Genomic DNA, 19,562 nt, shown 5'->3' on the forward strand with positions numbered 1-19,562 from the left:
GCATATTGATTTAAATGTCATGTCTGTTGGTATTTGGAGTCTCTGGAATTTCCTGGAGTGTAAGAATGATGTGGCAAAAGTTTTGTTCTTGTGTCATTGGTCATGTGGTGACTTTGAAGGACTGTTTTGAATTGGATGATCATCGGATCAGGGAAGCCAGTTTTGCCTCAAAGTCGGGTACCTTTAGGATTTGTGTGGTTGTGTGATAGGCAAGTGCTGGGAGAAACTGTTTTATTCTGTGTCAGAGGCTGATAAGGTATCAATCTCTTTGGTTCATATTGAATCTACCCTTCACAGAATGGCCTGAGTCCCTTTATAAGATGAAGGATTCACACAAACAAATGTGAAGTGCACTGCACAATCAAAGTTCCACATGAATTGAGCCCATTCTTTGCAAGTGATGTCCGAAAAATTCTTTATGTTCTAGGCATCTGTGTTGTAGATACACACGCTTTGCATACTCCTGCCATCTAGTGTTGGGTCTGGATGTTTGCAAGATGTTTTTCTTCGAAAAAGTATTTTCCAGTCAAGAGGTAAGGTGACTCCTCCTTTCAATGATAGTGCGCATGGTCATCCACTCAATTGTTAGACTGTTTTTTTCCGCCATCGCGTTCGTACGAGTGTTGCTGCGCTCCTGAAACCGTTCTTCGGGTTCCCCTCGACGCGCAATCCTCTCTACCCTTGGCGGTATTGTTTCGTACGTGTTTCCCACTTCTCCACGTATCATTTTGGTCAACAGAATCTACCTTTCGGTCGGAAAGCTTTGTGGACGGCCTTCGGGCCTAACCACATCGGATCAGCTCTCAGTTGATGGAACAGATACTGCCCTCAGTGCCACACTAAGTATTCGCGCACTGATTCACACAGGGTGTGTAACTTGTGCTTGTCACCCGAGCACAAGGAAGAAGACTGCGACGCTTGCAGATCGATCTTTCGCGATCATTGGGCTCAACATCAAGAGATGCAGCGTCAGAGCATTGAAGGAATGCTGGATATCTTCAGGGAAGATTCTGGTCAAGAAGACTTTGATGTATCAGCTGCATAGGAGAAAGAAGCCTTCTCCAGGCAGGACTTCGACTCAGAGTTTGACATAGACCTTGGTGCCAAAGAACTGCCACAGGGACAAGGTGACATGAGTACGAAGACCGCTTGCCCCTTCAAATTACTCCCAAAATGCACAAGGCATTCGGCACCACCTCTGCCTTCTGGCCAAGGTCGGCACCGAGACGATGTTTCCGACGCCCCGCCTCGATACTGAGTCAACAAAAGACCTTGTCGGAACCGAAGCCCTCTGGTTCTAAACAGAAATCTGTCTCAGAGCTGAAATCCGCCATGCCGAAAGCCAGGCAGCCATCGGAGCCAAAATCTTCAGTACGGAAAGGCCAGCCCACACTGGCACCGAAAATGTCAGCGCCAAAACTGAAAGATGTCCCTTCGGACCAGAATTTAGACATTGTCCCACTGAAAATGGATCTCAAGCAAAAGAGACTATTTATTAATCCTGAGACTAGTCCTATTCATATCAAGCTGCCTCAGAAACATAAGCTTCCTGATGAGGACATTCCCTACAAAATCCCTTTAGGGGGGAAATCTGTTTCTACCAGTCCTTTTCATCTACCACCATCATCCTCTCCACCACCTCCATCTACAACTGCAAATCCTTTGCAAATCACACCTCAGTATTCTCCACAATCTCACCATGATGACAATTATGCTGACGCAACTTTCGAGAAGGCATGGAAGCAGTCGCCAAATGGATGAAAAACAGCTGCCTTCAACTAAACACCAACAAAACAGAAGTACTCATCATGGGCCCAAACCCCGACGCCTGGAGCGACACCTGGTGGCCCACCGCCCTCGGAAACCCGCCAACCCCCACAGACCACGCATGCAACCTGGGAATCATCCTGGACTCCGAGCTCAAAATGGACCGCCAGATCAACTCTGTCTCATCTTCCTGCTTCCACACCCTCCGCCTCCTTCGTAAGACCTTCAAATGGATCCCCCTCGAACACCGAAAGACAGTCACTCACGCCCTGGTCACCAGCAGACTCGACTACGGCAACGCACTCTACGCCGGAATAAACAAAAACCTCATCCGCAAGCTACAGAACATCCAGAACGCCGCCGCAAGACTGGTCCTCAACCTGCCAAAACACTGCCACATCTCCCAGCACCTGCGCACACTTCACTGGCTCCCCGTCGAGGCGAGAATCACCTTTAAGATGCTCACCCACGCACACAAGGCCCTCCACGGCACCGGACCAGCATACCTGAACAGCCGACTCAAATTCCACGCACCCCAAAGGACCCTATGATCAGCCCAGCTTTCCTACGCCGTGGTCCCCCGCACCAGAAAGACCAGATCGGGAGGCCGCTCCTTCTCCTTCCTCGCGGCCAAAGCATGGAACGCCTATCCGCTCCACCTCAGACAGACAACATCGCTCCCCATCTTCGCAAGAAACCTCAAAACCTGGCTCTTCGACAGACCCCCTCCTTGATGGAATGGAACCTGCAACCCCCCCCCCCACCCCTAGCGCCTTGAGACCCTTACGGGTGAGTAGTCGCGCTTTAACAAACTCCTGATTTAACAAACTCCTGATTGATGATTGGGGGACACATTTTCCACTAGATCCATGGATGGATTATACAATTGATCCGCCAGCAGATAATGACCCAAACCCAGCCAAGCCTTCCCCTCCGGACGACAATGTATCCCACCAGGAACTCATTGCCAGGGCTTCACAATATCATGGAGTGGCACTGCACAAAGAATCATTAGAAGAAGATTTTTTGTTTGAGACTTTAGGATCCACACTTAGGGCGTCACAAACACTTTCTATGCTTATGGGAATGATGAGATACACTGATGAAATTTTTAAGGACCCAATACGAGCACTCATCTTAACTCCTAGGTTTGACAAAAAATATAAGGCCTCCCCAACAGACCCAGTATTTATCAAGTGCCAGTTCCCATTAGATTCACTGGCAGTGTCTAATGCTTGTCGGGGGCTAATTTCCAGACATCAGGGGATGCTCCTCCACCAGATAAGGAGTCTAAGTTAATAGACATTTCTGGCAAGCGCATACAACCTGCAAATCAATGGCTCATTTCAAATACACAGAGCCTTTTAGCCAGGTACGACAGGGCACACTTGGATGAAATGGAGCAATTGCTTCAATATCTCCTAGATGAGCTTAAAGTTAAAGTGCAGGATTTAGTAAATGAGGGTAAGCTAATTTCAAATTCCTCCATAAGGTGTGCTCTTGATGCTGCTGAGACCGCGGCTAGAGAGGTCAAGACTTAGCATTTTGCTTAGGAGATATGCTTGGTTAAGGATCTCTGGGTTCAAGCCCGAGGTCCAACAATCCATTCTTAACACGCCATTTGATAAAGAACATCTTTTTGGTCCTGATGTAGATCAGGCATTAGGAAAGATGAAAAAGGACCCTGAAGTGGCCAAGTCCATGGGAGCGCTGCAGTCTCCGTCAAACAGGGGCTCCTTTAGTTGTTCCTTTTACCGAGTGGGGGTCCAAAACCACACTTGCAGACCAGAATACCTCAACCTACATAGATAATAACAGTCCTCTCACTCAAAAGGCTTTCTTTGAGGAAGTTATAGAGGAAACCACTTTAAAGGTAGGGGCAACACACCTAGCATCTCCCCTTCCCCTAATAAGCAGTGACTTGCCCGCACTTCCCCCCGACTATACCTCACCAGTCTGGGAAAGACGTCAAAAAATTCTCCCCATTTGGCAATCTATAATAACAGACAAAGGGGTGATTGGAACTATCCAACATGGTTATTGCCTGGAGCTTACCGTCAATCCTCCAAACATTCCACCTCAATCTCACAAATTGTCTCCAGAACACCCACAATTGCTCGAACAGGAAGTGCCATCTCTCTGATTAAAAGGTGCTATAGAGCTGGTTTCAACACCGTACCAGGGCTCAGGGATTTACTGTCTGTATTTTCTCATTCCAAAAGGGGCGGTTCCCTAAGACATATTCTGGACAGAACATTTTCACATGGTGACCCATCAACAGGAACTTCCACTTTTACAAAAGGCAGATTTTATGTCTACTCTATATGTAAAAGACCTACATTTTCATGTTCAATTTCATCCAGCTCATCGCAAATACCTCAGATATGTAATAGCTGGCAAGCATTACCAGTTCAAAGTACTTCCCTTTGGAGTGACTACAGCGCCCAGAGTATTTACCAAATGTCTGGCAGCAGTTGCGGTTCATCTCAGAAGACGATATTCACATCTTTCCCTATCTAGACCACTGGCTCATCAAAGCAAGCACTTACCAAAACTGTCTACAACACACACAGACCACAATAGACCTACTTCATCAACTGGCTTCACGGCAAAGCACAAAAATTTCACCTGCATATGTCACATATGCATTCTTAACTAGGAGCTACTTTAGACACAGTCAAAGCTCTAGGCTCTCCCAGTGTAGCCAGAGTTCACAATATTCAGGCTATGATACTAAAGTTTCAGTCCAACCAAGCCTTACCAGCCAGAATGTTCATGCAATTGCTGGGAATGATGTCGTCTTGCATCGCAATTGTATACTATGCTAGACTTCACATGCGTCTCCTACAAGAGCGCTTGGCATGTCAGTCGAATCAAGCGCACGGTCAATTATCCAATCTAATGTTGATAGACTCCCGTACCCATCGCTTTCTGCATTGTTGAATCCCACAAAACGTATCAAAAGGACGGCCTTTCATCGACCCTATTACACAGATCGTGCTCACAGCAGACTCATCTCTGCCAGGTTGGGGTGCTCATCTCCAAGAATACACAATACAAGGCCTGTGGAGCAACACACACAAAAGCCTCCACATCAACTATCTAGAGCTTCAAGCAGTTTTTCTAGCACTCAAAGCTTTTCAAACTCAACTCATAGGCAAAACTGTCCTAGTCCAAACAGACAATATTGACAGCAATGAATTATGTGCAAAAGCAGGGGGCACACATTCTCTCTAACTGTCAAGACTCGCTCATGCCAGTTGGAACTTATTTTCTGTAGTAGGGGGATCTCTGTGTATAGTCATAATCTAGTGAATAGTCCCGCCCATGTGCGTGGACCCCGGAGCAATCAAAAATCTCTTAAAGTGTCGAAAAAATGCAGAACTGCACAGACACTTAAGAGAGAATTTAAAGACATATAATGCAGCATATAAACAGGCTACACTGTCCAGTACTTCAGCTAGAGATTCCACCAAAAATCCACAAAACAGCAAAGCCTGTCCAGATTACTCTTGCCTTCAGCAAAAAACCCCTCTGGAATGATAGAGAGGAAGACATGGACAGACAAGCCCCATAGGCTGCCATTATGTGGCTCTGAACAGGATACTGTGCCTTTAAGAGAACTTTCCAGAACTTCACAGTATTCCAGAATGCCCTGCAGGTCCCTCTTACTTTCAGTTCTTTTTTCCGGCTCCTGCTAGCAGGACCCTGGAGCATTGAGCTCTCCCTTTTTGGGATTTATTTGGTGTTTTTTCTCTAATTTTCACAGATTTAGTACTTTATTGTGCTGTGGGGCTTTTCTTCTTGGTTTTCTCACTCTGTTTTTTGTCGAATATGCCTGCATTATTCGACAAATGCCCGGAGTGCTCCAGGAAAAAGGCCAGGTCGGACCACCATGGGGTGTGTATCCTCTGCCTTCCAGCTTCTCATGTTCCAGAGGAGTGTGTTATCTGCCAAGGCTTCTCAGGAAGGACCCTGAGGGAAAGGAAGAAGATCAGACTTCAGGGTCTCGAAGAAAGAAGACTGAAGGCACAAGGTGGGTCTGAAGGGGCTTCATTGCCCATGCTGAGGCCCCTGGGGGGCTCCCCAGGGGCAGGAAGACCAGCAAGCGTCACCATTCTCTGCCTGGGTCCATTGCGCCCACTACGGCGTCGAGAGGAATGACTGCGGTCTGTTCCCCTTCGTCGGAGACGAAACGACGTCGACGCTCGGCGTCGAGGGATATCACTAGACCTTCGAAGTCCCCGGTGACTGTTTCATCGTCATCCTCGTCGATGTCGAGCGATCGACGTCGACGAGCCAGGCGTCGGCGCTCGCCGTTGAGGCGATACCGCCGTTCGCGGTCGGTGAAGAGGAGGCGGACGTCGTCGGTGAGGTCCTCACCGTCAAAGTCGCTGTCGAGGCACAGGAGGTCGCCGTCGAGGCACAGGAGGTCGCCGTCGAGGCGCCGAGGATCGCAGTTGAGGCACCGAGGTTCGCCGTCGAGGCACAGAGGTTCGCCGTCGAGGCGCAAAAGGCCGCCGTCGAGGCGCAGGAGGCGGCCGACGCCGAGGAAGAGACGCTCAACGTCCAGGGGCCGACACTCGCCGTATGGTCGCCGTTCTTCGACGCCGAAAAGAGGTGGAAGTAGACCTGATGCCGTGGGAGGTTCGCCTACGTCCCAGGCTGGAAGAGAAGGGGGTTCGCCGCACTCGGTGTGACTCCCCCTCCTCCGTTACCGAGGGGTCCCCCTCCGAGGACGCCTACTCCGCCTCCGTTACCTCCACCGCAACCTGGGTCAGGGTTGCCTGAGAAGCCACCTCCGGTTCCACCGAGGTCAACCTCGTTACCTAAGCTTCCGACGCCTCCCAAGGGTACACCTAGACCGAAGGCTCCGTCCAAACCCAAGTCACCCGTTCCGGTGGACCCGGTTGATCGTCCTCGTCCGAGGAGGTCCCGTTCACGCTCCGGACGGAGAGGAAGATCAAGGAGTCGTCATAGATCCTCCACCAGATCGAGGCGTCGCCATAGGAGGCGAGAGTCTAGGTCCCGCACGGACTCTTACAGGACCCATTCCTACTCGCCGACCTTATCGGACTCTCCTGAGACCAGGATCTCTCCAGTGGACGACATTGCCACATTCCTGGAAGTTCTCCTGAGGGGAGCTGCGAAGTTAGGTATCACGGTGACGGCTCCAACACCTACGACGTCCGTGATATTCGAGACGCTTCACAAGAAGCACTTGTCTCGCCCTCTTCTGCCTCTGGTGTCTGGATTGAAGGAACCTGCGGAGGAGCTGTTCCTCACGCCAGCGGTGGTGAAGGCCGCTCCATCCCGGCTTCTAAAGAAGTACAGGGCCCCGGATTCGGACCCTGCCTTTCTGAGAGTGGATCCGGTACCGGATTCAGTGATAGTGACGGTGGCCAGGAAATTGCATTCTACCTCCCCGTCATCCACAGTGCCGTCAGATAAAGAGAGTCGGTGGATCGATTCAGCGGGCAGGAAAACATGTGGGACCGCTTCCGCAGCCATGAAGGCGGCCAGCGATACAGCTCTGCTGGGACGTTATGACAGGGCGCTGTGGGACTCCCTACTACAGTTCGTGGAACTGCTACCGAAAGACAAGAGGGAGGACTTGCAGGAGATCCTCAAGGAAGGGATGCTGGTATCAAACCAGGTGATCAGTGCAGCGGCGGACGCCTCCCTGTTGGCCGCACATGGTTACTGCCATGGAATCAATCAGCGGCGGCATGCCTGGCTACGGCTCACGTCACTCAAGCCGGAGGCCCTGCAGCGGGTGGCCAATCTGCCATTTTCTGGTGAGCCCCTATTCGGGAAACACGCAGATGATGAGATGGCCCGCATGAAGGCGGAGGCGGAGACCCTTACGGCTGTGGGCTTGGAGAAGCCCAAAGAAAAGAAAGCCTACCGACCGTTCCAAAGGCGGTTCGGTGCACAAGGAAGAGGACGGGGACAGTCTTCGGGACAACAGCAGCAACAACATCAGCAGTTCCGGAGACCCTTCCAGAAACGGCAAAAGGGTAGAGGAGGACAGCAGTCCTCTACCGCGAACAAGGGCCCGGCCGGGTCTCGACCCTGAGCGGTTACTTCCCCCCCCTTCATCCGTTACCCGCTCCGGTGGGGGGAAGCGTTCAATCTTTTCTGGCAGAGTGGAGAAAAATTACTCAGGACAAGTGGGTGCTGAATATTGTTTGCAATGGATACAGTCTTCGGTTCATCAGCCCTCCTCCAGCGATCCCTCCGGTCAGCTCGCAGTATCAACTGCGCGAGCTCCAGGCGGAGTCCGATATCCTGTTAAGGAAAAGGGCGATAGAAGACGTACCTCTGTCTCAAAGAGGAAGATGTCTGTACTCCTGGTTCTTCCTGGTTCGCAAGAAGGACAAGAACGAGTTCAGGCCCATTCTGGACTTGCGGCAGGCAAACAAGTGGATTCGCAGAGAAAAGTTTCGCATGCTGTCGTTGCATCAGATTTTTCCTCAGTTGCAACAGGGGGACTGGCTTTGTGCCATAGACCTACAGGATGCTTACTTCCACGTGCCCATCGCGTACAAACACAGGAAGTTTCTGCGATTTCAAGTCGGCCCCAACCATTATCAATACACAGTGCTGCCTTTCGGGCTGAAGTCTGCGCCCAGGACTTTCTCGAAGTGCATGGCAGTGGTAGCGGCACACCTCAGGAAGAACAAGGTGTTTGTCTACCCGTACCTGGACGATTGGTTGATCAAGGCCTCCTCCTTCTCGGAAGCTCAGGCAGACTTCCACAAGACGTGCGTTCTCTTGAACAAGTTGGGGTTGCACATCAACATGTCCAAGTCCGTCCTGATCCCAGTCCAGTGCATTCAATACTTGGGAGCAACCATCAATACGCTGTCAGCAAGCGTGTCTCCTTCGGAGGAGCGACGGCGATCGATCCTTCGGAAGGCTCAGACTCTTATGACCGCTCCATCTACAACAGTGAGGACGGTGTCTTCTCTACTGGGGTCGATGGCCTCTTGTATCTTCCTCACTCCTCATGCGCGGCTACACATGAGACCTCTGCAGGAGTGCTTGGAGGACCAATGGGACCAGAGGAAAGGATCTTGGGACGACAAGATACGACTGTCTCTGCATGCTCTTCAGTCTCTGAAGTGGTCGTGTTCAGCGGAGAATCTCCTCAGAGGGGTTCCCTTCCACAAGGACATCCCTACTCAGACTATCGTGACGGATGCTTCTCTCCAAGGCTGGGGAGCACATTCGGGAAACTTACAGATTCAAGGGACGTGGTCTCAGATGGAGTTCACGTATCACATCAATTTCCTGGAACTCAGAGCTCTTCACTTGGCACTGAAGGCCTTTCTTCCGTCCTTCCAGACCAACTCTCTGCTTGTACAGACGGACAATACGACCACGATGTATTACCTCAACAAGCAGGGGGGGTCGAGATCGCGCACTCTGTCTCGGGAGGCGCAGACGATCTGGCACTGGCTTCTGGCCAGAGGATTGACGATAACGGCTACCCATCTACCAGGTGTGCAGAATGTTCAGGCAGACTCACTGAGCAGACTAATTCAGGAAAACCACGAATGGGTCATAAACGACGACGTACTAGGAGAAGTCTTTGAAAGGTGGGGGACGCCAGACGTAGATCTGTTCGCCTCCGCCGAAAACAGCAAATGCCGAGACTTCGCCTCCAGATACTACCAGCAAGGGACGCTGGGGAATGCACTCTGGATCAACTGGTCGAACAGCTTTGTTTCCGCTTTTCCGCCCATTCCCCTGATTCCAGCGGTGCTCATCAAGCTGTCCCGGTCCAGGGCACGGATGATCCTGATTGCCCCGGAATGGCCCAGGCAGTGGTGGTTCACGGACCTTCTACACCGGTCAATCCTTCCGCACATACGGCTGCCGTGCAGGCCGGACCTTCTCACGAAGTTCGGGGGGCAGATGTTGCACCTCTCGTCCTTGAGTTTGGCGGCATGGCTCCTGAGATAGTGCAATATGGCCATTTGAATTTGCCCGAAGATTGCATGGACATACTGAAGGTGTCTAAGAGACCTTCCACTCGGACTTCTTATGCTTACAAGTGGAAGAGGTTTTGTGTCTGGTGTGTGTCCAGGAACTTTGACCCTACGACGTGCAAGGAAGATGTCATCCTTCCTTACCTTCTGCATTTGGCGAGGTCTGGCCTTAATGTTCATTCCATTAAGGTTCATCTCGCTGCATTGACTGCCTACAGGAAAAGCCCTTCGAAGACTTCCTTCTTCCAGATCCCTGTGATCAAGGACTTTTTGGAAGGCTTGAAGAAAGTGTTCCCTCCTGTCAGGCTTCCCTCGTCTTCATGGGAATTGAATGTGGTGCTGTCCGGTTTGATGAAGGAGCCTTTTGAACCCATTCATAAGGCTTTGTTGCAGCACCTGTCCTGGAAGGCGGTGTTCCTTGTGGCCATTACATCGGCCCGCAGGGTGAGTGAAATTCAGGCGTTGTGTTGTAATGAACCTTATACTGTATTTCATGCTGCTAAGGTTGTTATGCGTACTCACCCTAAATTTCTTCCCACGGTTATTTCTGACTTTCATGTCAACCAGACTATAACTTTGCCTACGTTTTTTCAGAACCCTTCATCTCCAGCGGAAAGGTCTCTACATTCCCTGGATGTTAGGAGGGTGTTGAAATTTTATCTGGATAAGACCAAAGCTATTCGTAGGTCAGACCAATTGTTTATTAATTTTGGATCGGTCAGGACGGGTCTTGCGACCTGTAAGCAGTCCATCTCCAGGTGGATTGTGTCCTGCATACAACTGTGTTACCAGAAAGTTAATAAGACCTTAGGAGGTAAGCCTAAGGCTCATTCCACCAGGGGCAAAGCTGCCACAACAGCCTTGCTCCGTAATGTGCCGATTGCAGAAATTTGCAAGGCCGCCACTTGGAAGTCGGTTCATACCTTTGCTAAGCATTACTGTCTGGACACTGATGCCAGGGCGGATGCTCAGGTTGGACAGGCTTCGCTGCGGAATTTGTTTGCACAATAGTGGTGTTGGTTTCTTCTCTCCACCGCCGCTTTGTTGTGGGGATGGGCTTGCCATTCTATTCACTAGATTATGACTATACACAGAGATCCCCTACTACAGAAGGAGTAGTTTCTTTTCTGTAACTCCAGTTCTGTAGTAGGGGTATCTCTGTTATAGTCATAAGCGCCCGCCCTCCTCCCCGGTGGCGAAAGATATTCATGTAAGGAATGCTACAGGTCTGGCGTGTTACGCCTTCAAAAAGAACTGAAAGTAAGAGGGACCTGCAGGGCATTCTGGGATACTGTGAAGTTCTGGAAAGTTCTCTTAAAGGCACAGTATCCTGTTCTGAGCCACATAATGGCAGCCTATGGGGCTTGTCTGTCCATGTCTTCCTCTCTATCATTCCAGAGGGATTTTTTGCTGAAGGCAAGAGTAATCTGGACAGGCTTTGCTGTTTTGTGGATTTTTGGTGGAATCTCTAGCTGAAGTACTGGACAGTGTAGCCTGTGTATAGGCTGCAGTTCTGTAGTAGGGGTATCTCTGTTATAGTCATAAGCGCCCGCCCTCCTCCCCGGTGGAGAAAGATATTCATGTAAGGAATGCTACAGGTCTGGCGTGTTACGCCTTCAAAAAGAACTGAAAGTAAGAGGGACCTGCAGGGCATTCTGGGATACTGTGAAGTTCTGGAAAGTTCTCTTAAAGGCACAGTATCCTGTTCTGAGCCACATAATGGCAGCCTATGGGGCTTGTCTGTCCATGTCTTCCTCTCTATCATTCCAGAGGGGTTTTTTGCTGAAGGCAAGAGTAATCTGGACAGGCTTTGCTGTTTTGTGGATTTTTGGTGGAATCTCTAGCTGAAGTACTGGACAGTGTAGCCTGTGTATAGGCTGCATTATATGTCTTTAAATTCTCTCTTAAGTGTCTGTGCAGTTCTGCATTTCTTCGACACTTTAAGAGATTATTTTTGATTGCTCCGGGGTCCACGGGAGCAGGGACTATTCACTAGATTATGACTATAACAGAGATACCCCTACTACAGAACTGGAGTTCCAGAAAAGAAACTACTCCTTCTGGCAGAACACATCCCAGGAGTAAACCACTAAATTGACGACCTTCTCAGCAGAAGGAGACTGCAAATTAACGAGTGGGAACATCATCTCCAAGTTCGCTTTCTGTACTTTCAACAATGGGGATTTCCACAAATAGTCTTGTTTGCCACAGCAGAAAATGCAAAATGCCCAAGCTTTAGCTCCAGGTTCCCACACCTGCTCTCAAAGGGCAATACCATATGGATGAACTGGTCAGCGATATCTGCCTATGCTTCTCCATCTCTCCCGCTCATTCCGTGTGTGGTTCGGCAGCTCGGGCAAATATCCCTCACACTAATTCTAGTAGCTCCTACATGGGCCTGTCAGCCATGGTACACCCCCCTGTTGGAGCTGTCACTAGTTCCACATCAAAAGCTGCCCCTCACCTCCACTCTCCTCACAGAGAACCATGGAGAAATAAGACATCAAAATCCCAAAGAACTGAACTTAGCGATCTGGCTTCTGAGGTCATAGAGTTTGGTTATTTACATTTGCCACCAGACTGTTTGAATATTCTAAAAGAAGCAAGGAGGATTACCACCAGAGCTTGTTATGCAGTAAAGTGGAAAAGATTTGTTGTATTCTGCAATAACAACAAAATCAATCCTTTAGATGCTTCTATGCAAACCATTATCTGTTACACTTACAGGAAACTGGAGTAGCTTATACATCGATTTGTTTGCACCTTGCAGAACAGGCAACATCTGTCACTAATTAGAGTTCCAGTAATCAAAGCTTTCATGGAAGGGTTGAAAAGAGTAATACCACCAAGGATTCCTCCTGCCCCAGTTTGGAATCTCAACATTGTTCTCACAAGGCTCATAGGTCCACTTTTTGAACCATTGCACAAGTGCCCCTTGCAATTTCTCTCATGAAAAGTTGCTTTCCTCATTGCGATCACATCACTGAAGAGAGTTTGTGAGCTACAGGCATTAACCTTAGAAGAACCCTTCTTTCAGCTACACAAAGACAGGGTAGTTCTACGCACCAACCCTAAATTCCTTCACAAAGTAGTTTCTACTTTTCATATAAATCAAACAGTTGAGTTACCAGTTTTTTTTCCTAAACTTGATTCTGTAGCAGAACACACTCGTCACACGCTTGACGTTAAAAGAGCTTTATTGTACTACATAGATAGAACAAAAGACTTTAGCAAAACAAAACAACTGTTGTTGTATTTGCTTCGCCTCACAAAGGCAATCCCATCTCTAAATCTGGTATTGCAAGATGGATTGTTAAATGCATTCAAACATGCTGCGCTATAGCTAAAAGAACTTTACCCATACCCCCTAGAGCGCGTTCCACTCACAAATTAGGGGCTCCTGTGGGCCTTTTAGGTAACATTTCTCTAGCTGACATATGTAAAGCAGTGACACTGTCTATACCACACACATTTACCAAACATTATTGTGTAGATGTATCTGAAAGAGACACGTTAGTGATAGATTCCTTACCTTAGAATATCCCCAGGCGTCAGACTGGATCGGGAAACTTTCGCGTAGCAGTACCCTTGCGCGTCGGTAGGCGTTGTCTGCGGCTTCGCGTCCGTCGTCGGCGCCGTGATGACGTCATCGGAGTACTTAGACGCCGCCTCCGCATGCTGACGTCAGTTCTTCTTTTTTCCGCGCCAGCCAGCGCAGATCTGGAAAAAGCAGTAACCCTAGTCAATTTTTGACTAACTTTTTGGGATCATTTTTGATCATTTCTCGAAGTCTTGCAACTCTGATCGGTGCCATAGGGATGCCTGGTTTCAAGCACTGCGAGGATTGCAACAGCACGATGTGGGTCACGGATCCTCCCACCTGTGCCTAACTTGTCTAGGCGTCGACCACGACGACAAGGCCTGCTCCGACTGCCGGGCCCTCTCTTCGAAAGCCAGGCGGGAGCAGTCCCGCAGGCGACTCGAACTCCGGCAGTCGGACCCGCGCCACGTGAAGTCCCGGTCCCACGGGAGGTCAAGGGACAGGTCGCGGGGACGGAGCCACCACAGCTCCGGGAGGCGGCACCACTCCTCCGGGTCGAAGTCGTCGTCAGGTAAGAAGCACAAGAAGTCGAAGAGGCGTCATCGCTCTTCTGACTCCCCCCGACGCTCGCGTGATGCGGCCGGGGGTTCGGGTGACACCGCCCACGCAGCTCCTTCGGAGTCGCGGGCGTCGGGACCCGCCACACACCCTTCGGTCCCTGGGCGAGACGCAACGCCGGAGGAGATTGAGCGCTTCCTCATGGCCATGAGGTCCCTTTCTCCTCCGATGGGCTCTGCGGCGCCTTCGGGCCTGGCGGACCCATCTGGGGCCCCTAGCGGGTCAGGGGCTTCGGCCCCGACGCTTCCGACGCCTTCGGGCCTGGCGCCGCAGGGCCCCACGGTCCCGACACCGCCGGCGCCTTCGGGCCCGGCGCCGCAAGGTCAAGCGGTCCCGGCGCCGCCGGCGCCTTCGGGCCCTGTGTCGCAGTACCCCACTGGACCTTCTTCGGGTCCTGGATCGTCACCGGTGGACCTTACGACCCCCCCCCCCTCGGCGTCGGTCCGTCTGGTGTCACCTCCGGCGCCGTCCTCGGGCGGCGCCGCCCCCGATGCCTCCTTTGCTCCGGTTCCGGCGTCGGAACGGCGCCGCTGGGCACCGATTTCGACGCCGTTTGGAGATTTTCACTTCTACGAACCGGCCCCATTGATTGAAAACCCTGAGTATCAGGAGATGGGTGATGAGGAGGATTGGGAAGGGTCTGAGGACCCTCTGACCAAGGAGTGTCAGTCTCAAGAGGACTGGGCAGGAGACCTTGGGGAGGCCAGTGGCCTGGACACCTCTCCAGACACTGGTTTTGTCTCCCCTCCTACCGTGGCTTCGGAGGAGGGGGCAACCTATAGTGTGGCGTGGATGAGGGCTGCCAAGGCCTTGGGCCTTGAGCTCCCCGTCGCGGCTATGAGGACTAACCTCCTCACTGAGGTCTTTAAACCGCAGTCAAGCTCGGCCGAGCCTCTGCTGCCTTTTAATGAGGCCTTGACCGACGTTCTTTTGGGCACTTGGTCCAGGCCCGCTACGGGTTTGCCCGTAGATAGGAACGTGGCCAGATGCCACCGCCTGGCCCCGGGCGACCCATGTTTCCTGTCCACCCACCCCACTCCCGAGAGTCTGGTGATCCAGGCCTCCAATTCCCAGACCGCATTCCCGTCGGCTCCGCCGGACAGGGAAACCAAGAGGTACGAGCAGTACGGGAAAAAGATCTTCTCCTCCCTTAGTCTGGGACTGCGGTCTTCCAACACCGCATGCCTCATGGGCCGCTACACCCACTCTCTGTGGGAGACGGTTGCGGAAGTGCTGCCAGAGTGTCCGTTGGAGGTACGGGCCAAACTCGGCCAAGCCCTTGTGGAAGGTCGGGATGCAGCAAAATACTTCATCCGGTGTGGGCTGGATACCACCGACTCACTAGGTAGAGCGATGGCAACGACGGTGGCGGTTAGACGCCACGCCTGGTTGAGGTCCGCCAACTTCTTGGCAGATGTCCAAAACACTCTGATGGACATGCCGTTTGATGGCCGTCGCCTTTTTGGCGACAAGGCAGACCACGCGCTTGAGCGCTTTAAGGACTTCAGGGCTACGGCCAAGTCCTTGGGCCTCTCGGCCCCGCGCCAGCAAACGGGTGCCTTTCGCTCCTTTCGTGGCCAAGGAAGGAGCACCCCCACACGTGCCGCCAGCCACACGCCGCAGACTAACATCCAGCGTGATGGCGGCTGTGGAAATCGCTGTTGAGCGGTCGGGGACAACGGCGAGGCCAGTCCACACCTTCCCCCGCAGCATCCCCCTCTAAACCCTCCTAGTCCGTGCTTCTCGACCCATGTGACGCCAGTGGGGGGCAGGGTTCGCCATCACCACTCTCACTGGCGCACTGTCACTTCGGACAGGTGGGTGCTGCAGATTGTCCGGAGGGGCTACTCCCTCCCCTTCGAGACGACCCCTCAAGCCATGCCACCGCAACACCACCGCGTATCGGGGGATCACTCGCGGCTTCTGCAGGAGGATGTTTCGGCCCTCTTGGCCAAGGGGGCCATCGAGCGCGTTCCTGGGCCAGAAGTAGGGCGTGGTTGTTACTCTCACTACTTTCTGGTACCCAAGAAGGGCAAAGGGGGCCTACGGCCTATCTTGGATCTACGGAACGTCAACGGCTTCCTCCGGAAGGAGAAGTTCAAGATGCTGACTCTGGCTCAGGTCTTAGCTGAAACAACAGGTGATGGACCGAATGTGGATCAATGTCACACATTCAACCCAGTCAAAAGATCTGGGCCCAAATCCATCGTTTTTTTGCACTCCACACCACCCCGGGTTAGACAATGGCGATATGCAAATCAGCTCTGACCCTGTGCCCCATGGGAACAGTCCAGTCCGAACTACAAAAGCCATGTCCTTCCCAGAACGGAATCAAGCATCCGAGGACCGGACCGGTTTCGAGGTAACACCTCTCATCAGCCCGGCTAGCTTGACTCCAGTGGTGTGGAGTGCCTGGGACCCACGTCTGGGCATCCCCAGCGCACTTAGGGCGGAATTTGCAAAAACAACAGGTGATGGACCGAATGTGGATCAATGTCACACATTCAACCCAGTCCAAAGATCTGGGCCACTGGAGTCAAGCTAGCCGGGCTGATGAGAGGTGTTACCTCGAAACCGGTCCGGTCCTCGGATGCTTGATTCCGTTCTGGGAAGGACATGGCTTTTGTAGTTCGGACTGGACTGTTCCCATGGGGCACAGGGTCAGGGCTGATTTGCATATCGCCATTGTCTAACCCAGGGTGGTGTGGAGTGCAAAAAAACGATGGATTAGGACCCAGATCTTTTGACTGGGTTGAATGTGTGACATTGATCCTCATTCGGTCCATCACCTGTTGTTTTTGCAATCTCGCTATAAGTGTACTGGGGATGCCCAGACGTGGGTCCCAGGCACTCCACACCACTGGAGTCAAGCTAGCCGGGCTGATGAGAGGTGTTACCTCGAAACCGGTCCGGTCCTCGGATGCTTGATTCCGTTCTGGGAAGGACATGGCTTTTGTAGTTCGGACTGGACTGTTCCCATGGGGCACAGGGTCAGGGCTGATTTGCATATCGCCATTGTCTAACCCAGGGTGGTGTGGAGTGCAAAAAAACGATGGATTAGGACCCAGATCTTTTGACTGGGTTGAATGTGTGACATTGATCCTCATTCGGTCCATCACCTGTTGTTTTTGCAATCTCGCTATAAGTGTACTGGGGATGCCCAGACGTGGGTCCCAGGCACTCCACACCACTGGAGTCAAGCTAGCCGGGCTGATGAGAGGTGTTACCTCGAAACCGGTCCGGTCCTCGGATGCTTGATTCCGTTCTGGGAAGGACATGGCTTTTGTAGTTCGGACTGGACTGTTCCCATGGGGCACAGGGTCAGGGCTGATTTGCATATCGCCATTGTCTAACCCAGGGTGGTGTGGAGTGCAAAAAAACGATGGATTAGGACCCAGATCTTTTGACTGGGTTGAATGTGTGACATTGATCCTCATTCGGTCCATCACCTGTTGTTTTTGCAATCTCGCTATAAGTGTACTGGGGATGCCCAGACGTGGGTCCCAGGCACTCCACACCACTGGAGTCAAGCTAGCCGGGCTGATGAGAGGTGTTACCTCGAAACCGGTCCGGTCCTCGGATGCTTGATTCCGTTCTGGGAAGGACATGGCTTTTGTAGTTCGGACTGGACTGTTCCCATGGGGCACAGGGTCAGGGCTGATTTGCATATCGCCATTGTCTAACCCAGGGTGGTGTGGAGTGCAAAAAAACGATGGATTAGGACCCAGATCTTTTGACTGGGTTGAATGTGTGACATTGATCCTCATTCGGTCCATCACCTGTTGTTTTTGCAATCTCGCTATAAGTGTACTGGGGATGCCCAGACGTGGGTCCCAGGCACTCCACACCACTGGAGTCAAGCTAGCCGGGCTGATGAGAGGTGTTACCTCGAAACCGGTCCGGTCCTCGGATGCTTGATTCCGTTCTGGGAAGGACATGGCTTTTGTAGTTCGGACTGGACTGTTCCCATGGGGCACAGGGTCAGGGCTGATTTGCATATCGCCATTGTCTAACCCAGGGTGGTGTGGAGTGCAAAAAAACGATGGATTAGGACCCAGATCTTTTGACTGGGTTGAATGTGTGACATTGATCCTCATTCGGTCCATCACCTGTTGTTTTTGCAATCTCGCTATAAGTGTACTGGGGATGCCCAGACGTGGGTCCCAGGCACTCCACACCACTGGAGTCAAGCTAGCCGGGCTGATGAGAGGTGTTACCTCGAAACCGGTCCGGTCCTCGGATGCTTGATTCCGTTCTGGGAAGGACATGGCTTTTGTAGTTCGGACTGGACTGTTCCCATGGGGCACAGGGTCAGGGCTGATTTGCATATCGCCATTGTCTAACCCAGGGTGGTGTGGAGTGCAAAAAAACGATGGATTAGGACCCAGATCTTTTGACTGGGTTGAATGTGTGACATTGATCCTCATTCGGTCCATCACCTGTTGTTTTTGCAATCTCGCTATAAGTGTACTGGGGATGCCCAGACGTGGGTCCCAGGCACTCCACACCACTGGAGTCAAGCTAGCCGGGCTGATGAGAGGTGTTACCTCGAAACCGGTCCGGTCCTCGGATGCTTGATTCCGTTCTGGGAAGGACATGGCTTTTGTAGTTCGGACTGGACTGTTCCCATGGGGCACAGGGTCAGGGCTGATTTGCATATCGCCATTGTCTAACCCAGGGTGGTGTGGAGTGCAAAAAAACGATGGATTAGGACCCAGATCTTTTGACTGGGTTGAATGTGTGACATTGATCCTCATTCGGTCCATCACCTGTTGTTTTTGCAATCTCGCTATAAGTGTACTGGGGATGCCCAGACGTGGGTCCCAGGCACTCCACACCACTGGAGTCAAGCTAGCCGGGCTGATGAGAGGTGTTACCTCGAAACCGGTCCGGTCCTCGGATGCTTGATTCCGTTCTGGGAAGGACATGGCTTTTGTAGTTCGGACTGGACTGTTCCCATGGGGCACAGGGTCAGGGCTGATTTGCATATCGCCATTGTCTAACCCAGGGTGGTGTGGAGTGCAAAAAAACGATGGATTAGGACCCAGATCTTTTGACTGGGTTGAATGTGTGACATTGATCCTCATTCGGTCCATCACCTGTTGTTTTTGCAATCTCGCTATAAGTGTACTGGGGATGCCCAGACGTGGGTCCCAGGCACTCCACACCACTGGAGTCAAGCTAGCCGGGCTGATGAGAGGTGTTACCTCGAAACCGGTCCGGTCCTCGGATGCTTGATTCCGTTCTGGGAAGGACATGGCTTTTGTAGTTCGGACTGGACTGTTCCCATGGGGCACAGGGTCAGGGCTGATTTGCATATCGCCATTGTCTAACCCAGGGTGGTGTGGAGTGCAAAAAAACGATGGATTAGGACCCAGATCTTTTGACTGGGTTGAATGTGTGACATTGATCCTCATTCGGTCCATCACCTGTTGTTTTTGCAATCTCGCTATAAGTGTACTGGGGATGCCCAGACGTGGGTCCCAGGCACTCCACACCACTGGAGTCAAGCTAGCCGGGCTGATGAGAGGTGTTACCTCGAAACCGGTCCGGTCCTCGGATGCTTGATTCCGTTCTGGGAAGGACATGGCTTTTGTAGTTCGGACTGGACTGTTCCCATGGGGCACAGGGTCAGGGCT

General features: G+C 51.8%; 1 protein-coding gene across 1 annotated transcript in view; it reads left to right on the top strand.

The window, feature by feature from the left end:
• The window catches only part of LOC147659085 (uncharacterized), a 207,009-nt gene that overhangs the window by 12,438 nt on the left and 175,009 nt on the right, over positions 1-19,562 (top strand). The gene's annotated exons all lie outside the window — the stretch shown is intronic.

The sequence above is a fragment of the Lissotriton vulgaris genome, unplaced genomic scaffold (assembly GCF_964263255.1).
Source record: "Lissotriton vulgaris unplaced genomic scaffold, aLisVul1.2 SCAFFOLD_1834, whole genome shotgun sequence".
NCBI classification, from domain to species: domain Eukaryota; kingdom Metazoa; phylum Chordata; class Amphibia; order Caudata; family Salamandridae; genus Lissotriton; species Lissotriton vulgaris.